The sequence below is a fragment of the Podarcis melisellensis genome (assembly GCF_964234715.1).
Source record: "Podarcis melisellensis genome assembly, chromosome: 6".
Taxonomy (NCBI): domain Eukaryota; kingdom Metazoa; phylum Chordata; class Lepidosauria; order Squamata; family Lacertidae; genus Podarcis; species Podarcis melisellensis.
This window is the reverse complement of record NC_138538.1, coordinates 36,087,544-36,108,244: the sequence shown is the minus strand read 5'-3', so window position 1 is coordinate 36,108,244 and position 20,701 is coordinate 36,087,544.

The following is a 20,701-nucleotide window of genomic DNA, read 5'->3' as shown; positions in this document are numbered from 1 at the left end:
GAGTCAGACACGACTAAATGACTAAACAATTTGGAGGGGGGCACATAAAAATGTTGGGAGAGGCTAGATAAGGCCCCTTGCTGTAGGTTGGTCACCTCTGGTGTCCGTCAAAGCAGACATAGTGGAGGAGGAATGGAAGGCCATATTCTCCTGTTTTCTGTGAGTGGGAAGAATGTTTTGCTACAGCTAGCAGTGTATTCGAAAGCATACTGATGCTGTCAGCTGATGGTTGCTCTCTACACAAAGTGATCTTTTATTCAGAAAATAAATAAATAAATAAATAGAACACTTATCTACTTTTCCTCTGTCGGCTCCTTGAGCTATTTTTAGAGAGCCTACTGTTTTTCAGTGTAAAGTTAAGGATCTATATTATTGAAGACCTTGGGTGAACTGTCAGAGGGAAAGAAAACTGAGCAGCAAAAGCAACAGAGATGGAAGCTATTTCTGAAAGCTTATATATACCTGTATATATATGTAAGTGAAACAAATTTAATATTTAGATAACAGGTGCTAAGTACAACTTTGTAAATAAATCTTGCATATTTCTTGTGAAGTGTATGAGCTAAAATAGAGCTGACGACCAGAAATCCTCAGACAGTTGATGGTATTAGGGAATGGGATCTGGCTGCTGGGTGAGATCCTGAATTTCCCCACTGTCAGGAGGACGTCTTGACAGGTGGGCAAGGCTGCCCACCTCTTAATCATATGATGCAACCATGACATCAAATGACCTATGTTTTGGATTCAAACTGTGGTGCAAAGGATGACCTCATCCAATCCAACTGGGACTTGAAATCAGCAGTTACCTGAAGCCCCACTTGGGCTGGTTATACTCCACAGTTCCCAGTATTTCAGAGTGTAGCTGATCCCAGAAGAACTTGAAGTCACCACCTGATGGGCAATTGACTTCAAGGCCCACTTTGTATACAAAGTGACTTCACTTGGGAGGCCTGATTGGCAGTTCTCAAGTGGAGCCAATCACAGCACAGCCTGCATTTGGTGCTAAATTTAAAAGGCATCAAATCCGAGCCCCACCTGCTAACAAACTATTGTGAGTGCATTTTAAAATGCATTTAATATGCCAGTTTCCATTTCTTTTTGTTTTTTGGTTTACCAACCTTAAGTTCAATTCTCCACATTAACATGTTGGTTGCAATTTATATTTTTAAAATCCTTATGAAAATTCACCAGCATTTTAGTGCAAATTTCTCCCAACATTTTTGTATGCCCTTATGCCTCATATACATTTTTTGCATGCTGTTTTCCCTCATATTATGCATTTTTGTATGTTATTTTCAGCAAAGTATACATTTATACACACATTTTACCCTAGCACATGCTGGTTGGAGAACTGCATTACTAAATCCAGAAAAGTGTGGATTTTGAAATATTTCTGTGTTCCGGTTTGCATCTTGTTTTGGAAAGTGTGAATTGTAGAAGCTCACCTTTAAAACGTGACATAAATCAAATTTCTCCTTCATCCCTAGTTCATTGCTGTTGTGCCTTTAGCTGGTGCACACTTGACATCATATATGATGCCAGGCGTGCGGTAGGGTGGACATGTTGTGGGGAAAATAGCCTCACTGGCCAAACTGGGTATGCTGCGAAGGCCAATCAGGACTGGAGGTTTCCCACTGCTGTTTTAGTTAAATTTCCTGTGATCAGGGAACACCAAAAGTTCAATTAAGAAATTAATATGAAGAGTTACCCAAATCTTAAAGAAAAGGTTACGAGTGTGACACCCGCAACAAAATCTCAGTAAATATCCCCTCGAAAATCCACAATATACAAGAGACTGGTTGCTTTCCCCAGTCGGTCCTTGTCTGCACTGGCTTGGCCTCTATTATACTTGATACCCACCCCACTTACGAAGTGGCACCCATGAGGTGACAGGATTGGATGCTCAGTCTTCCATCTGCTATGAACAGAGGAGTGGTGCAAAGAGCTTATCTCTGTGAACAATAGCAGCAGTGGCTGAGGTAGGTGTCTTCCCCTGTACCATTGATGTGTATGTGTGTGTTTGTGCACCATTTTGCAGTTCTGTCCCCCACTTTCCCTTTTAGCTTTGGCAGCCACTATGCCAAGCCAGCTCTGGATGGTTGAGGAACCGTGAAAGCGGCATGAAAAGCAGCTTAGCGGAAGGAATGGCAAAATTGCTTTACCTCAGTACTCCAATGGTCTGAACCTTTTGTATCCCATGAGAACCACAGGAAACTATCTCTAAATGGATAGCTCGGTTAGTTAGAGCATGGTGCTGATAATGTGAAGGTTGCAGGTTCAATCCCTGTACGGGACAGCAGCATATTCCTCCATTGCAGGGAGTTGGACTAGATGATCCTCAGGGTCCCTTCCAGCTCTGCAATTCTATGATTCTATTTTTCATTTCCTCTCAGAGCCACTGGATCCCAATTTGCACAACAAATATAAGGATCCTTTTCCTTTGCAAAGGGCTGGCTATGATCGGAGTCATTGTTTATAAGTGGGAAGAGGGGAGTGCACTAGATACATACACACAGAATGTTAATAGCCAATGGTTTAACCTAAGAATTTGACTGGATGGCAGGGAGATAATCAGCATTGGCTCTAAAACAATTATGTTGTTAAGTTTGATATATTATAGCCTTGTCCTTTTTAATGCATAGTATTTATTTGTAAAGTTTATCTTGGAATAATAAGGCATAATGTGTCATCTGAGGGAGGAATTTGTCTGCCACGTTATGGGATTTCAAGCCGTGTGGTTATTGATTGCATTTAGGGTAGCAGGGCTGGGATGAGTAAGTCTTGGCAGAATTATGTCCTTTAAAAAAGCTCAATATGATGCTTTCATCATGTGTACCAAAGCTCTAATGAATTTTAGTATTTGAAAATAGGAATGAAGCATTTTTAGTCCAGTTATGCTTACAAAAGCAATGGAGAAAGAATGGAAATAGTTGCTCATGGTTCTTAGGGAATAAGGGAGCTTCAGGCCACAATACTTTCTCCTTGATCTATCATTTATCATATATACTCAAGTATAAGCCGACTTTTTCAGCACATTTTTAATGCTGAAAAAGCCCCCCTTGGCTTATCTGAAAGGAGCCCTTTCTCGCCGCGGGTCCCGCTGCCACCACCCGCCTCTCACAAGGGCAGGCACAGGAGCCATGGTTCAGAGAGGTGCTGCACTGTGCCTCTCCCAGTCATGGCTCCTATGCCTGCTCTTGCGAGTGGCAGTGGCAGGCTGTGGAGGAGGAAAAAGCAGCCCGAAAGCAGCCCTTTCAGGCTGCTTGTTCTTCCTCTGCCACTGCCACCACCACCAGGTTTGTGGTGTGGTGAACCGGCTTATACTCGAGTCAATAAGTTTTCCCAGTTTTTTGTGCTAAAATTAGGTGCCTCAGCTTATATCCGGGTCGGCTCATACTCGCGTATATACGGTAATTGCAGATATATATTTTTAACTCCAAATCTTAAAGAAATGGATCATGAACATCTACCACCATTTCTGTTTCTGTGTGGTTTAATAATTTACATTGCCCCTGTTTTAGCACAGTGTTTAAACAGTGCAAGGGTAAGACTAAATTAAAAATTATTAATTCAAGAGTTTCTGCCTTTGAAATTAATCACATAATTTACTAACATATTGTAGAATGTTCCTAATTAAAGGTATATCCACTCCCCACTCCCAGAGTTCTTAAGCATATCCTGTCCCTTATGCAGATTCATCTAAATTGTTCATGCCATTTTCCAGATACAGTGAAAGTGAATTTTGACTATTGATATGGCTTTTGATATTTCATGGGCAACTTTGCAACCGAGCTGAAACCCTATGATGGATAAAATACTGTTTCCCAGCAACTGTCCAGATTTACCCTGGGATCATTCTGAAGCAATGCAGCAAAAAGGAGAGCACAAAGGTGCATGCACTGGTCCTATTGATATAATTACATTCAACAAGCAGTTAGTAATTGTAAACAGTTTCTGCATATGCTTGATTTAATACATACAGCCTTGCTGGCAGTGCGTGCTGGAATGATCTGGAAATGTTTACATATTACATTATATTGTATAGTGAAGTAAACTTTAGGGGGGGGGAATCTCCCTCTCCCCCCAGAAAATGCTTTCTTTTTTTTCTTTTTCTTTTTAAGAAAGGCATCTTGCTTCTAAGAGCTCCACTCACTATCTCTCAGTCTCCACTCACTATCTCTCAGTCTCCGCTCACTATCTCTCAGTCTAGCCTACCCCACAGCATGGTTCAAGGATAAAGTGGAAAGGGGTAGAAGCAGGTGTGCCGTCTTGAGCTCTTAAGAAGATGAGATTGTTGTGGGCACCCATCTGCCTCGAAAGACAATGGAGTGTGCCTCTGGGGACAAAGCCAAATCGCTGTGTTAACAGTACTGAAGTGACCTCCCCAAGCCTGGGCAGTGAGAATGGAGGTCCTGGGCTGCCTAGATGACAAGACTCCCCCGCCCTGGCCTCACTGATGTGATCCAAAGGATCTGCTGGAATTGCTGGAAGGAGGCATGGGGTTTACTCCTGAGCTTTTTCTGGAGATATCCCACAAAACAGTGGAGGGGTAAGATCAGAGTTTTCCTTCTCCTAGATGGATTACCTTCCCAGGTTGATGAACCACCTTTGGCCCACAGCTCCCTGTATAGCACGTGCATAAACTGTCCACTCAATCTACCTGAGCCTGTCTTCACATGCAGGGAAAGTCCCAAACTTACTGAGGGTTTGAGACCCATTGGCTACCCTCACCTGGTTTAGCTGGCCACTTGTAGCTGTGTAGGTGTGGCCACTGGTGGGGGGGGTGTTATGCTCCTTCTGGGGTAGTTTGTCCACCTTTGGTCCCCACCCTGCACTCAGCTCTCACATGTGGCTCCTAGAAGCTGTCAGCATGTCAGCAAGATCAGATATGATTGTAGTAGTAGTTGTAGTAAATGATGACTATATGCTACCTCTGAGACCAGAGAGACATGTCCCTTCTGCCCTGCTTTATGGGCTTTCGACCACTGTCTGATTCACTATGTGAATGCTGAAAGGCTTTGGTCTGGTCTTTGGTCTGTGTGAAGGCCTACTCTAGCAGACTTATTTTCCTGACTTGCTGCCCAATGTGTGTGTTTTGGATTGGAGTTTTAAGGCTTCTAAGTGTTTGCTATTAACCGACAACTCTTAAATTTTATCCCATTTCTTTGGCATCTGCAGCTATGTTGTCAAAAATAGTAATTTAGCACAGCAATAACGACAGTCATCTTGTAAGCAAATCACTCAGAGCCGTGCTTACTCTACTAGTAAAAGAAAGCTTCATATGCTGAGCAGCCCTACTTACTGGAAAAGACGGGATAGGCAGTTGTCATGGTTACTTCCCAATTTTGTTTCTTTTTGGTTATGCTGTCAGAACTAGGAGCAAAAAAGAGACTTCAAGATTTGTCAGCATATCAGAAGTTTAATGCTTAACAAGAGCACACATCCATTTCTCTCCTCACTGACACTCCCAGTGGGAACCTACGAATTTCTGGAATTTTCAAAGTGAAACTCTGTCTTGTTAATTATGTGTTAATTATAGCTGCACAGGGAAGCAGTGTAGATCATGTTTGTTTTAAGTTGTTAGCACTTGTCACGGCCACCCAGGACGGGTCCCAGCTCACCAGAGACCTCACTCCGTTGCAGTTTATTTACAGGAAAAGTTTATTGAAGATTTCTGCTTCTCGTACAGTTCAGCATTGTGGCCGTACGTCTGTCACGTTAGACCGCTGAAGTCCCCTCTGACTCCTCCCCTCTTCCACACCAACTTAATAGCCTGGCTCTAGACCACCTCTTCCTCTCCTTTCTTTTCCGCAGGGTCTTCCTGCCCCCCTGGGTTCCCTCTCTCCGTGACTCGCCTGAGGCTGAATCCTCTGCCGCCTCTTCCCCCCTCCTTCTGGCTTTAGGGCCGGGCTCCTCCCCTGAGCTCTCTCCACTTCCGCGCGCCTCTACGTTTGAACTTGGCGCGCGTACGTTGCTGCTGACCTTTCTTTCGACCGCTACACCACCCCTTGTTCTGCTCTCCACCCTTTCCGGCTGAACACCTTGCTCCAACCCCCTTTCTCTGTTCTCTCCTAATCCTGCTCCCTCCGAGAGGCTGACGACTCCACCCCCTTTTCTCCGTTCCGGCTGAGACGCCTCTTGCTGCGTCTGTCTTCCACTGGGCTCCTCTCCGCTTCTCCCTTCTCCTCCCTTTTGCTTGATTAAGGTAACCCCCTTTTGAGAATCCTCTGACTCGCTGCTCAGACTCGTGGATTCCCTCAGAATTCCGTCATCTTCTTCCTCATCCTTCTGCCCCTCCTCCCACTCGCTCTCCGTCTCCTCTGTCATCTCCTCCTCTCTCCCAGAAACCCTGACAGCACTCATTATGTCTATCTACAGCCCTTTTCTCCTTATATTTAAAGTGAGCAGTTAACGCTCTGCAGGCAGGTTTCTTCATTCACTTAACCTACCTTAGCTGCTATTTTATCTTACAATTCTGCAATGGATAGTTGCAAATGGTGATAGCTCTGAATATTAATTTACAATGCAGCCCTATATCTGTCTATTCAGAAATGGGGCTTAATCTCTAGTAAGTAGGAGTGGCATTGCAGTTTTCACCCCAGGTGCTGTCACAATGTTGTCAGTAGATCCATTTTTGCACAGTGCTGGGCACAGAAGCCCCAGTGATCAGCTGGTAACCAGGGCTTGTGAAGTCCTGTGCACCAGCTTTGCAAGCCTCCATTTATTGGATCTCTCCATTGGTGTCTGCAAACAGTATGCAAATAGCTATGCAATCAGCTGCAAACCCCCTTTGGCTCAGTTGCATCTTTACCTGCCCCATTGCTGATGTCATAAATGGCATCAGGTGTAGGGCAGGTGGACATGGCTTGGCCAAAGCAATCTTACAAGCCAAATGGGAAGGCCTGGTGGACCAAATTAGGTATGCAGACTAGAGACTTTGCATCACTGTTATAAACAATTGGGAGTCCGCAGTCATTGGCGATCTAGTGCAAATCCTGATCTATCTTCTGCCCATCCCTGTCCTAGTACACTGGTACCTCGGGTTACAAACACCTCAGGTTGCAAACACTTCAGGTTACAGACTCCGCTAACCCGGAAGTAGTACCTCAGGTTAAGAGCTTTACCTCAGGATTAGAACAGAAATCGTGTGCTGGTGGCGCGGCGGCAGTGGGAGGCCCCAGTAGCTAAAGTGGTACCTCAGGTTAAGAATGGTTTCTAAGAACAGACCTCCAGAATGAATTAAGTTCGTATCCAGAGGTACCACTGTACATGGCAATTCTGTGTACTAGAGTGTAGACGTCTGGTACCTTGAAGTAGCTCCTGTGCCCGAGCTATCAGGCCAGGAAAGCTTCTGGCCCATTTCCCTTAGCTGGGGAGGCTGGGAGTGATGTGTTGTGGGAGAAGAGTTAGCTTTATCTCTTGTGGGTGGGTGTGTTTGAGTACCCAGGGTCATTCAGAGTGTGTCCCATTATGAATACATCAGTAAGTATTCAATAAGCCACCTTGGCAATTAAGCAGTATATAAATTTAACAACAACAAAAACAATGGGAGAAGATATGGGCTTACAGTAGAGTGTACTGCCTGCTTCCCTTCATATTATCTCTGAAATCAGTTTAAAGTAATATTTAAAAAATTAACTTCAGGGATTGAAGAGAACAGGTCTTTAAGATATGTGAAACATTAACTGTAGACAAATATGATATACTGATATGGCTTTTTATCCATGGTCATTTCATTCTTTCTATCTTGAGGGTTTGGCACCTACTAATGAAAACTGACAGTAGTTAACTCAGCATTTCAAAGAAAAATATTAATGTGCAAATTTGAAAGGAAAGCCACTTAGAACCTGCAAGAGAGAGAGAACAGCCACCTCCTTAAAAACCCAATCTCCTTGGTGAATTATCAAATGGAGGAAATATATGAAAATTAAATCATATTAAATATCTTACAAAAACCCAGTTTAGGGCTGGCTCTCCCTTGCTGGCTTAGAAGTGTGCCGGGCTGCTGCTAGCAAGTTCACAGCTAGGGTGAGCTCATGTGGAAATTATATAGTTACTTTAGTATCAATTATTCAGTCAAAGAAATAGAATTATGGAATAGACAGATCCTACCATGTGGCTATGATTTCTTCATGGTAGGTCCAAACCTGAACAATTCAGAATACTTGTTATGTCCAGTTCCATGAGTGTAATACCTATTTGGCTTAGTATTAGAAGTGCATTGCATCGTTGCAATGCAGGAAAAGTGGGGCAAAGAGAAACATGCATACCTACTTATGGTTAAGTGAATAAATTGGTATGCAACATATGTGGATGGTTCTGAAAATATTATTTCACCTCTGTGACCCAAGACTTGTAAAAATTGATCCATTTACTCACAGGCATGTAATCTCTATTGCAACAGAAGTTACAAAAATATTTTTAGTTTGGGTGGTCCAGTGTGACAACTCGTTGATTTATTTTTCTTGTGGGTGGGTGGGTAGGCAGGCAGAGATATAGTTAGATCCAAAGATCCAAAGAAGACATAGTGCATGTTACTCCTTCCACAAGGATGTCATTGAAGCATCATTCTATTGTTTCCTTCCTTATCCCCCGTCTGAAATCAATTATGTGGAATGACGATATGGAAACTCAACACACAGTGATGTTCTGTCATGTGGTGGATATTCATAGTTGCTCAGCAGATAGGGTGAGAAGTAGACTTGCCTTTCTCTCCAAGAGACCAATGGAATGGACATAAAACTGTATCATTTCCCTCCATCTGGACTTCAGTTCAGCAGGCTAAGTTTATCTTTTTGGGACATGTTTTCTTCTTCTACTTTGCAGACTGTTAATGTAGTTATATTTACCTTGTATGCAGCCTCCAGCATGTAGGAAAGAGGTGCACAAGTAATTTTTATCAATAAGAGCAATAGCCACAGGGATTCACTGTTTTGGAAATTTTCCTATGTCATGTATAATGGGTTGTCTAGTTCAAAGGGCCCACTTTCCCCTCCTTGACTAGTCTACCCGCAAGTTGAACAATCCTGTTGATTACATAGGCTGAATCACTATTTCACTGTTTGGTGACTTAGCACTCAGTCAGTGACTTGATGTGTGAACTGCCTCCTTTCAAAAATATGGTGCACTTTATGGTGATAGGATCACATCACATTCTGCCTATAATGGTGGTTGTTTTATGACAGCTATTTAACACACATAGCCATCAGCTGAAAAAATCTAGTGATGAACACTGCATGTGTGACTCAGTGACTTTGGAAGAAGTGCATTGTAGAGCAAACCATTTACCTTACCTGATATCTACACCATTTCTCGATTTGTAATAGTGCCAAAAAAACAAATATATATATAATTTTCTTTCTTTCTTTCTTTCTTTCTTTCTTTCTTTCTTTCTTTCTTTCTTTCTTTCTTTCTTTCTTTCTTTCTTTCCCCTGTGCCATTAATAAATTGAAACTACACGAGGAGGGGATTAACTGCATTATCTTGAAAAAGCAATCTACTTGCTGTGATCTCATTTGGAATCATGTTAACTTGGGCAAACCTTGTTTAGAATTAAAGCAGCACCAAAACAGTAGTCCAGCTTTAATTAGCCACTGTCTGAGGCAAACTTCATTAAACAATGTTCTCACTGTGAAGGCATTTCTTTTCTAATTCGTTGTAACTTTTCCACTGCTCAATTGCCTTTTTTTCATTCTTGTATTCAAAGCAAACTTGTAAGTAAGAACTTGTACTGGAGTTTATTTCCCTATCTCTCTCAGTGCATTTTCATTTTTTGTCATGCCTTTTTAGATTATAAGCCCAATGACAGGGACTGTCCTGTTGTAGTGATTTCTGCACTGTTCTGGGTACCTTTTTTGAGATATTTTGCCAACTAATATTAAACTTAGCTTCCAGTTCTTTTGCTCCAATGTCCACTCCTAGTTAGCTTTCTTCATTTCAGCCAGCTAATTTAACCGAGGAAAGTCATTTTGTTGCTGCTTCTGTTAAAAAATGGGAGCCGGTAATATTTACTGATCTGGTGTAAATCACCCAGAGATCCACCAGTAAATCCCTAGCTAACTTTGTTCTGCCCACCCTGGCTCTAGAATCACTTTCAAGTGTTCCCATTAACCTTATCTATTATGTCAACTACAGCTCAAGTCTTGCTCAGAAATCATTCCTTTGTTTTTGTTGCACTGTCAGTGACTCATGCCTGTTTCTTCTGCTCACTGCAGCCATCTGTGATCCCACCCCAACAATCAAGTTGCCTCATGAACACCTACTTGTTTGCCAAGGTCATCATTTGCATCACCAGCACAGAAACAATTGAGATGAGCAACAGCCATGCTAAGGGGAAAGGAAATTCTGGAAATAAACTTTTGACTTCATGAGGATATTCTCTGTCTGCTGCAATCTCCAACTTTTGCTTTCAGGTTGTAATTCCACTGATATATAAGATGACTCAGAAACATCTAAAGAAGTGTGGGGAAAGTATCTAGCCATGAGTGCTCAACTATTTCAGCACTCCAGCTTGAATGTTTTAAAAAAGACAAAATTAAGACTGACATGCTGACAAGACAAAATTGAGTCTGATGTGATCCTAAATCCACATTATCCTGTGTCCACCTCTCTTCCATCCCCCAGGAAAATGAAACAAGGACTCGTCTTGGAGAAGGGGAAAACGTAACAGGCAAAGGAAAGCTTCCTGAAGCCTAGTATCTGGCAGCAAATCATCCAGCAAGAGGCCAATGCTGTGAGAAACATCATTTTCCTCCTACCAGGGAATCATAGGCTGAAATATAAGGCTCATGATTCCCCAGCAGGTACTGAGATACAGTACACAGCATCATTTGCAGCAATACAAATGCTTGTTTGATGGCCAAATGGTCACCCCATGATGAGGCTTCCTTGATACAAATTTAGCCATCTCATAAACTTTTGAATGGGAAAAGGAGTGAGATGATTGGATGAGGAATAGGTCTGTTATGGGCCTGATATAAAACTTTTATTGTTCACCACCAGCAAAGTATACAAATATCCAAAAGGAATGAGCTCACCCACTGATGAGTTAGTCTACACAAGCTTCATTGAAATGAATGGGAGCAGCACAAGGTGATGTTTGCAAAGGAGAACTTGGTGGATTCTGCTCCAAAGCTCTGGAAACAGAATGCAATTTTTTGGAATTAAATGTTTTATGAATATTGGTGGTGGAAACTTTTCTCTTTTATTCTTGAACTGGCTAAAGCAAATCCGCAGACCTTGAAACCAATACCTGTTTTTTTCTCTTTCATGAAGTCTTCTTATTGTTGCTGTTAAAAAGTGACTTTCAGAGAGCAGAAATGCTTTCCCCAAACTTCCTTAAATCATTGATTATTGTTTACCTCCTTCATAAAGCTGTGTTGTCTACCCTTTTCAAAATGTTCTTCACTCTATTATATCTACCTGATGGTGGTGATAGCTTTTTTGTCTTTCCCAGTGTGATTCCGGACAATCACGCATGTGTACAGTACATGAAATGCATGCCTGTGTTATGCATAGGGATGCTTGTGCATTACCTAAACAGACTAGAAGCAAAAATACCACCCAGTGAGATATGAACCAAGAGGTGATGCCTTGGATCTGATTTAAATTCTCAAGGAGTATTTACAGCAAAAACATATCACTTTTATATAACAATTCAATCAGGGCTATGGCATGATAAGCAATGCAATAGTCATTAAATAAGGTTTTTAATGCTCCAAAATCCTTTCTTTCTGATGGATGGCTCAGGTATCCCATTCATTATAAATTAAACTGCAGCAAACAAAATCCATTTGCTACTAGGCTCTCAAGATGTTATTACTGTTTAATGGCACCCTAATCCTGTCCATTGCAGTGCAAACACATGACAGGAAATGCTCAAGAGCCAATTCAAAAGAAAAATGTAGTTGTGCTTAATTTCTCTATGGTCTTTCAGCTTGGGAGTTCAAAGCATGTGCACATGAGTTAGGGGAGAGAGATCACTCTTGTAGCACCTGTTCTTCATGGCTCCAGTTTCCCCCAGCAGGTTTGGTTCCAAAACCAAAGCATTCCAAAACCAAGGCAACCTTTCCCATAGAAAGTAATGCAAAACAGATTAATCCATTCCAGACTTTTAAAAACAACCCCCAAAACAGCAATTTAACATGAATTTTACAATCTCATGACATCATTGATCCATAAAATGAAAGCAGTAAACAATGTACTGCAGTCACACAATCAATCCATCAGTAGCTGAACTGGGTTCCATGCAGTCACAAAAACAAAACAAAAAAGCTGCGAAAACAAAAATGTAAAATTAGCAAAGACAGATAGACCTCAGTGTAACATTCAAAACAGAAGTATGGCACTCAAAACGGAAGTGTAACACCCAGAACGGAGCACGTTTGGCTTCTGAAAAAAGTTCGTAAACCGGAACTCTTACCTCCGGGTTTGCAGTGTTTGGGTTCCAAGTTATTTGAGTACCAAGGCATTTGAGAACCAAGGTACCATTGTACTTCAGTTTAATGGCAAATCTTCAGGCCATGGCACCAGCCCCACACATGCTACAGCTGAACTGAATGTGGAATACGGTGTTCAACTTCACAAACAGCAAATATGAAAAAGTAACCAGTAAGGGGCGGGGGAGTAGCTTCTGTATTTGGGGTGCACAACTGCAATAAGAAATGAGTGCAAGTATTCAGATTCCAAAAATGTTTTTAGCTAAATAAGAGCTTGGGTGGTGCAATGTTGACTTGGAGAGAAAAATGCATGTATATGCTTTCTTTGATCTCTAATCCGTGTGCTTAACTCTGTCCTGTTGAAATTAAGGTGTTTTAAAAGTGCTCGGCTTTGGTTGGATTATTCTATTATCAGGATTTGAACTCTGGAGCTAGCCATTTAATTTAATTTATGGAGAAAAACCCAAATCCTTTCAGCAAGCAATTCATAATTTTTCAACCTAACGTATCTGACTGGATTGTTGGGAGGATAAAAAGGAGTAAGAATTAGTGCTGAGCTAAGAGGGGAAGCATTTTATGACCATTAAAAAAACACACGACCCACACCATGTGCAATGCCTTTCTGTGATTTGCAAAGCAATTCTAAAATGTTTGCAAGTGGGTGGGGGCCAGGGGAGTGGAGAAACTGACCCTGTTACCAAGGCACCAAGTCCAACTCTTCCATATATACTGTATGTCCATCTACATTCTTCTCCAGCTACTTATGTGTGACTGGGGCTATAGTGGAATGACCTTTGGGGGAGAGAGGGTTGTCACACAGTACTGACAAGCAGTGAGCAGTGTTCAAAACTCCCATTGTTCTGGGAGCATTTTGGGACAGGGAATTTCCTTAGTGCAGGCATGTACAACAGGTTGATCGCGGTATTAAGTAAAGTGACCTCCTGTGTTGTCCTTATTGATTCCAAAAAAAGCTTTGGTCAACCAAAGCTCAACAATTCTTGGCAACAACAATGGGTAAATCACAACCAGTTTTTTTGTGTGGAGTAGATCGCAGTCTCTCGGAAGTTGTACGTGCCTGCCTTAGTGCAAGCAGTTTCTGAGCTCTAGAAGCAGTACTTCACCTAAGATTTCAGATTAAAACTGCAGAATGGAAGAAAAGGAGGACCTTTTTCTAACTCCCCACTTCTAGCTACTCTCTGAAGACTGGAGAAGAGGCCCTCTTAAGAATATTAGAGGGGAAAGACTAGACCATGTGAAAAATGAACATAATATTTAGCTGCAGTTCATTCATTTTCAACTTTGTATTCTTGTTATTAAAAAGTGCACCTAGACATTCTGTTGTTGCACCCATAACCTTCGTTTAAGGTGCCATTTAGCTCCTAGCTTTCATATCTCAGTTTCTAACACTGGCAGTAAACATCAGCCTGATTGCTCATCCAGAAACCTGCTGCCTCCAAAGAGATGACTGCTGACTCCAATGAATCATTCAGTGTGGCACTAGTAAGAATTGCCAAGCAATATGTACAATTAAAAGCAACCCAGAAATTCTCAATAACTAAAACTAAGTTGACACTTTCTCCTGCCAACATAGCTCAGCATACCTCAGAATTCAGCTTTCAAGATAGTCCCTGATTAAGCTGTTGCTTTAACCCAGGGGAGGCTAACCTGTGGCCCTTCAAATGTTGCTGTCACCTGTGAACATTGGTCATGCTGGTTGAGGCTGTGTCCAAAATAATCTGAAGGGCACCACATTAGCCACCTGAAAGATGGGTGTAAGTTTAACCCATTGTAACTGAAAGCTGACCAAAAAAAGGCCTCTAGGAATCCGAATTCAATTTGAGACCCCTTCTGATGCCTAACACCCACCTTTGGCCTGGAAGAAGATGAACCTGTAGTCTGATAGAATGTGAATAGGACATTTCCTGTCGATAGGTGATTGATACAAGTAGCACCACCATCATTTTCTTTCTTTAGGAGAAAGAGAAGGAGAAAGGTGCAGGGGAAGAAAGCAAAGAGCAAAGGGAAAAGGGGAGATAGAAGAAGGGAGAGAGAGGAAGCTCACATTTAAGCCTAGCGACCTTCTTTCACCAATGAATGGTTTCATAGTTGCCATGGGATTCCTTTGATAACAAGACACCAAAGGCAAGAATATTTATGGAAATGACCCTCCTCCATAACAAACTTAGAACCTGAGTCATAGCAGTTCCTCCTACAACTCCAGTTTGAGTCATTATATTCCTCAACCTTTCCCAGCGTGTGGATAGAAGAGCTGGAACTAGATGCAGGCAAGTTTCACATCATGTACAGTCATGTGCTGTCTTTTAGCCCTCCTGTTGCTTCTAGAATTATAGCCAGCTTTGTGAATGATGCCACAGCATGAGAAAAGGGCCAGATTCTAAGGTGTATCAAGGAAGTCTGACTTGGGGTGACCAGCATGGGATTTGATTTCTTCTCTCTCTCTCCCTACCCCACATCCCACTCACTAGCACCAACTGCACAAATCATTATGTCCAAATGCAGTGCTTTTTAATTTTTTTTAAAGAAAAATAGGTGCCGGTACTCACCATGAGGGGACGCAGGTGGCGCTGTGGGTTAAAGCCTCACCGCCTAGGACTTGCCGATCGAAAGGTCGGCGGTTCGAATCCCTGCGGCGGGGTGCGCTCCCGCTGCTCGGTCCCAGCGCCTGCCAACCTAGCAGTTCGAAAGCACCTCCGGGTGCAAGTAGATAAATAGGGACCGCTTACCAGCGGGAAGGTAAACGGCGTTTCCGTGTGCGGCTCTGGCTCGCCAGATGCAGCTTTGTCACGCTGGCCATGTGACCCGGAAGTGTCTCCGGACAGCGCTGGCCCCCGGCCTCTTGAGTGAGATGGGCGCACAACCCCAGAGTCTGTCAAGACTGGCCCGTACGGGCAGGGGTACCTTTACCTTTACCTTTACTCACCATGAAGTTGCTATAGTAAGTGCCATACTTTTAAACAACAAAATAAGAGGTGCAGCGGTACTGTGTACCTTTAAGTACCCCCTGAAAATAAAAGTGCTGCCCAAATGTACCTTCCACCTGGAATAGAATACAGTAAGCCTGCAACTTACATTCCAGAGATCAGACCTATAGTCCAAATCATGTATAAAGGTAAAGGGACCCCTGACCATTAGGTGCAGTTGCGGACGACTCTGGGGTTGCAGCGCTCACCTCGCTTTATAGGCCGAGGGAGCTGGCATACAGCTTCCGGGTCATGTGGCCAACATAACTAAGCCACTTTTGGTGAACCAGAGCAGCGAACGGAAACACTGTTTACCTTCCGGCCGGAGCGGTACCTATTTATCTACTTGCACTTTGAGGTGCTTTTGAACTGCTAGGTTGGCAGGAGCAGGGACCGAGCCACGGGAGCTCACCCCGTCGCAGGGATTCGAACCGCCGACCTTCTGATCGGCAAGCCCTAGGCTCTGTGGTTTAACCCACAGCGCCACCCGCGTATCTCAAATCAGACTCAAAACACATTGGGTTCTAGGAAATGCAGGGATTACCAAAGTCTTTTTCTCTAGGGGCCGACCTCCTTTCTGCTCCCTTTTTATTTTTATTTTATTTTATTGCCAAGCATGTAAAGCTGATTGCACACAAGTTAAATGCACGTACGTTGTGGGCTTAACGTACAGTAATGTTACTACTTTATTCCATTATCCACATCATAGAGAAACTAGGAGCAGCTCACTCAGTGGGGCAGATCTGCAGTGCTAGTTTCCCAAAGGGCAAAGGGTGAGGTGATAGGAAGGTTGGGGCAGTTGCCCCAGCAGAACTCACCTAGTGCTCCTGCCAGCATGCCCACACTGTGCCAACCCTCCTACCACTTTGCCTCCTAGAAAGCAGCAGCAACCTCCGCTGCTGGGATGCTAGTATTGGGGCTTTGCCCCATTGGGACAGCTGCTTCTGTGAATGTTGCCTTTCCCCCTCCTAGGAAGGCTCCTGTTTCTTAAATAGCTACATGATGGGTAGCAATTCAGCAGGTGAAATCTTGCCCATCACTGCCTTATGCCGGGGGGGGGGGGGGAATTGTTCTGGCGGTTTGTCTGCATTTTCTGCAGCTGTTTAAGCTTGCAGAAGGAACTTTTTCCAGATAGAGGGCCACTTTGCCTTATAGACAAACTTTTAGGTGCCCCTTATCAATGGTGGGCAGGGCCAGAAGGTGGAGCAACACATGTCATGCTTTCTTTGCACAGTAGGGTACATTCCAGCCACACAACCCTTTTTGTCCTCCAAGCAGACAAAAGCCACAATCAAAGTTAAGGAAGTTAAGGGTACAGAGCCTAGGGGAATGCACTTGAGGAAGAGTGTGGCCTCAGGAAAGAAGGTTTGGTCTGAGAAAAATTCCAAGGGCCAGCAGGAGGAACTTGGGGGGGGGTATATTTGGTCCCTGGCACCTAAGTTCCCCTACCCCTATGTTAAAGGCACAAGAGACAGCAGCCCTAGTCCTATCATTATATAAGTTTGCTGCCACCTCTGTCTCGTCCTTTAGCAGACTCTGGCCACAGTCCACTATCCAACTGCACAACACCCAATAAGTAGTTCTCCTTAGGACTGCTTTAGACTCCTTAGGACTGCATGATTCTATAGAGATATTTAGGAGTGGTATGGAGAGAGAAACTTAATTTATTATTCTTGTTTTATATTATTATAGCTGCCGCCCCTACTCTGACTTTAGCACCAGCTTTCCATGAAGAAGTTAACCCTACCAAGCTTTCTCTCATGCCACCCAAACCTTTGCCTACAACATATCTGCATGCCAAGCTGCTGTGAAAGTTGCAGGAGCAGGGACAGGGGAGGGGGGAAGGGGGGAAAGCTGGCCATTCCGCTACCTTTCTGGCTCTATGCTGACTTAGTGTATTGTCAAGAAACACATTTTGAGAGGGTTTTTTTTTTTTTTTTAATGAGATGTCAACATTAAAGCAATCACAGCTGCAGAAGGATATTCTCAACATAATTTGTATTGATCACTTGGAAACTTGGGTCTTCTTCAAATGTTATGTAGCAGCTGATGATAAATTGGTGTGCTCTGTTTGCCTGCATGACTAGGGCAGGGGAAAGCAAATGCATATGACCCATCTATCAACATTTGACATCAGTGGGAGTTGGGGAAGAGGGAGAATCGCCCATCCTCTTGCTTCTGCACCCTCAACAAGCCTTATATTTACATATGAATGTAATTCAGATTTGTTACTGGATTAGTGTTGACAATTTATTGCCACAGACTTCAGTGCCCTGATCTTATAGGCAAATGGTTTCTTTTGCAGGACATTTTCATCCAGGGGCTTCAGACTGCTAGAACCTGACTGAGGGTCATATTCAACATATTGCTACATGAACGTTCTATCAGTGCAAGGATTTCTGCTTGTGCGACAGAATGTTCTTCCACCTCCCACCTCCTCTAAATCCATTCTAACAGTTCTCCTAACCTCTTGAAGAAGATTTGGGGAGGTGGGGGCTGTGTGGGGAGGGGAAGAGAGGGGACAGTATACAAGTATAAATCCTTGCACTGCTGGGATGTGTTAATTAAATATTGCCCTGATTTATTTATTTACTTATTGTTCACCCATATATTTGTATGCCTGCCCAAAGACCAGAAATTGAGAGTATGCAGCCTTCCAGATGTTGTTGAATCATAGAATTGTAGAAGTTGGAAGGAACCACGAGGGCAATCTAGTCCAACCCCCTGCAATGCAGGAATCTCTCTCCAAATGTAGAGCACAAACCCCCAACCCTGAGATTAAGAGTCTCATGCTCTACTGACTGGGCAACCAACTCCCGTCATCCATGTCCATTCTCCGTGCTGCATTTGGTTATGGGAGTTGGAGTCCAACAACCTGCTCAGGTTTCCCACCTCTGCTATACCCATTTACCTGGAAACAAATCCTACTGAACTCAGTAGGATTTCCTTCCATGTAGACATGGGCAGGACTGTGCTGTTAGCTGGCATTTCGGCTAATAAATACTGGTGCCCTACTTTCCCAAGCCTTTTTTCCTTTTGCAGAGAAACTCACACTGGGTGAAAATGAATACATAATGCAATTATTGGGGGGAAATCAAAATAAAGTTTGCAGATCTGTTTTACATGCCCCCAGGAGTACCCCTATGGTGCTTCTTTAGTCAGAAAGAAGGTTCTTATCCTTGGTAACAGGCGTTTATTCCTGGATTTTAATTACTAGATTAAAATCACTCTGATCAATGGCAGATGCTGAGAGTTTGCTCAAACACTGTCTAAATGGGCAGAGTTCTATAAACAGGGCTACTCGGTTTCAGGGAAACTGATAATTCTGTTACGAGTGCCCTTATGCTTTCAAAGCCAAAATGACCTTCCATAGACAAGAGGAAGATATCAGCAGGTTCAGAGGAACCCCAACGTTTGCAGAAGTACAAAAGGCATTTTAAAAATAAAATGAAGCTAAGTGAGAAAATGACACAAAGAAGCCAGTGTTGACTGACTTGTTGGTCTCTCTCTCTCTCTCTCTCTCTCTCTCTCTCTCTCTGTGTGTGTGTGTGTGTAAAACTGGGTGGGAAAGAGTATGGAATGCACTATCATCAAAAAGACTCCATACTGCAGCCATTTTGCTGCAGGCTCCACTTTTTGGCTTATACAGTTCTCCATCTTTTCAGTTCTTTACTTCCTGATATCAACTGAAAGTGGCCAAAGCAATATTTTATAACTGCTTGGAAGAGGTCTGAATTGAGGGATGAGAGAACTGTGGCTCTCCAGATATTGTTGGAGTCCAGTTTCTATCAATGTGGCCAACAGTCAAGACTCAGGGGAGTTTAGTCCAACAGATTCTGGAGTGCCATGGGTTCCCTGTCCCTGTCTTAGGTACCTTGCCAATCTGTGCTCTCTGATGTTATATCCCTGGTCTTGTACAATTTAACAGATCCTAACAAAACCCTTCTACAGTTTCACTGAATGCCTATGGCTGTTGAGCTGTCCCAGTTCTAAAGAAAAAATATGTAAATGTTTCTGGCCATTTTTAAAACAGTGACTCAAGAAAAAATATGAATTTTGTTAGCTAACATTGGCAGAAATAGTATAGAAAATGTTAAGTTCCTTTGTTTTTGCAGTAGCACATGTATGACAAAACCAGCACATGTGGTGGATTGTTTTTCAGAGAATTTTTTGTAAGCTGCATATTTGTATCTTTTATTTGGAATGCTTAAACTATGGTTTGTTTTGTTTTGTTTTTAAAATATGATCTGCTAAGAGACAGAGGTTCTTTTTGGATTTGGGGCAGCATGAACACCCAATGGGATGAAGGCTAAATATTTTATTAAATAGCCTGAAGAAAACTACAAAGCATTATGATTATATTACATCCATCTAATGGCTGAAACCCAAGTCAGTAATATGTGTGTATTTGACTTCTGGACTTGGAACTTGGCCAGAACACAGCACTGTCTGGAAAACCTTGCATATAGCTGCCAAGCAACCAGAAGGCACTAAGAGAATGGCAATGCTTTGTGAATTAGGACTGTTTAATAAAACATTTAGCCTTCACCACACTTGCATGTTCATTCTGCTCCGAATCCAGAAAGAATCTCTGCCCTTTGACAGAACAAGCACCAAACCTCAACACAAAGCAAATGGCCACGAGCTAAGTTGCCACCTTGTTTCTCTTTCTTAACAGAGCCGCTGTACCTTTAATGGCGGTTCCCTCACTGCAAGAAGCCAAGTTACAGGGAACCAAGCAGAGGGCCTTCTTGGCAGTGGTGCCTGCCCTGTGGAACGCCCTCCCATCAGATGTCAAGGAAATAAACAACTATCTGACATTTAGAAGACATCTGAAGGCAGCCCTGTTTAGGGAAGTTTTTAATGTCTGATGTTTTAATGTATTTTTAATCTTTGGTTGGAAGCTGCCCAGGGTGGCTGGGGAGACCCAGCCAGATGGGTGGAGTATAAATAATAAATTATTATTATTAATTATTATTATTAATTATATTAATTATTATTATTATTAGGCAGTGAGTTAAGCAGTACAGTGGTGCCCCGCAAGACGAACGCCTCGCAAGACGAAAAACCCGCTAGACGAAAGGGTTTTCCGTTTTGGAGGCGCTTCGTAAAACGAATTCCCCTATGGGGTTGCTTCGCAAGACGAAAAAAATCTTGCATCCCCCCGCGGTTTTGTTCCGCTTTTTTCGCCCTTTTCTTAAGCCGCTAAGCCGCTTATCAGCTGTTCCGCTGATAAGCCGCTTAACAGCTGATCGCTGGAAGCCGCTTGACAGCTGTAGCGCT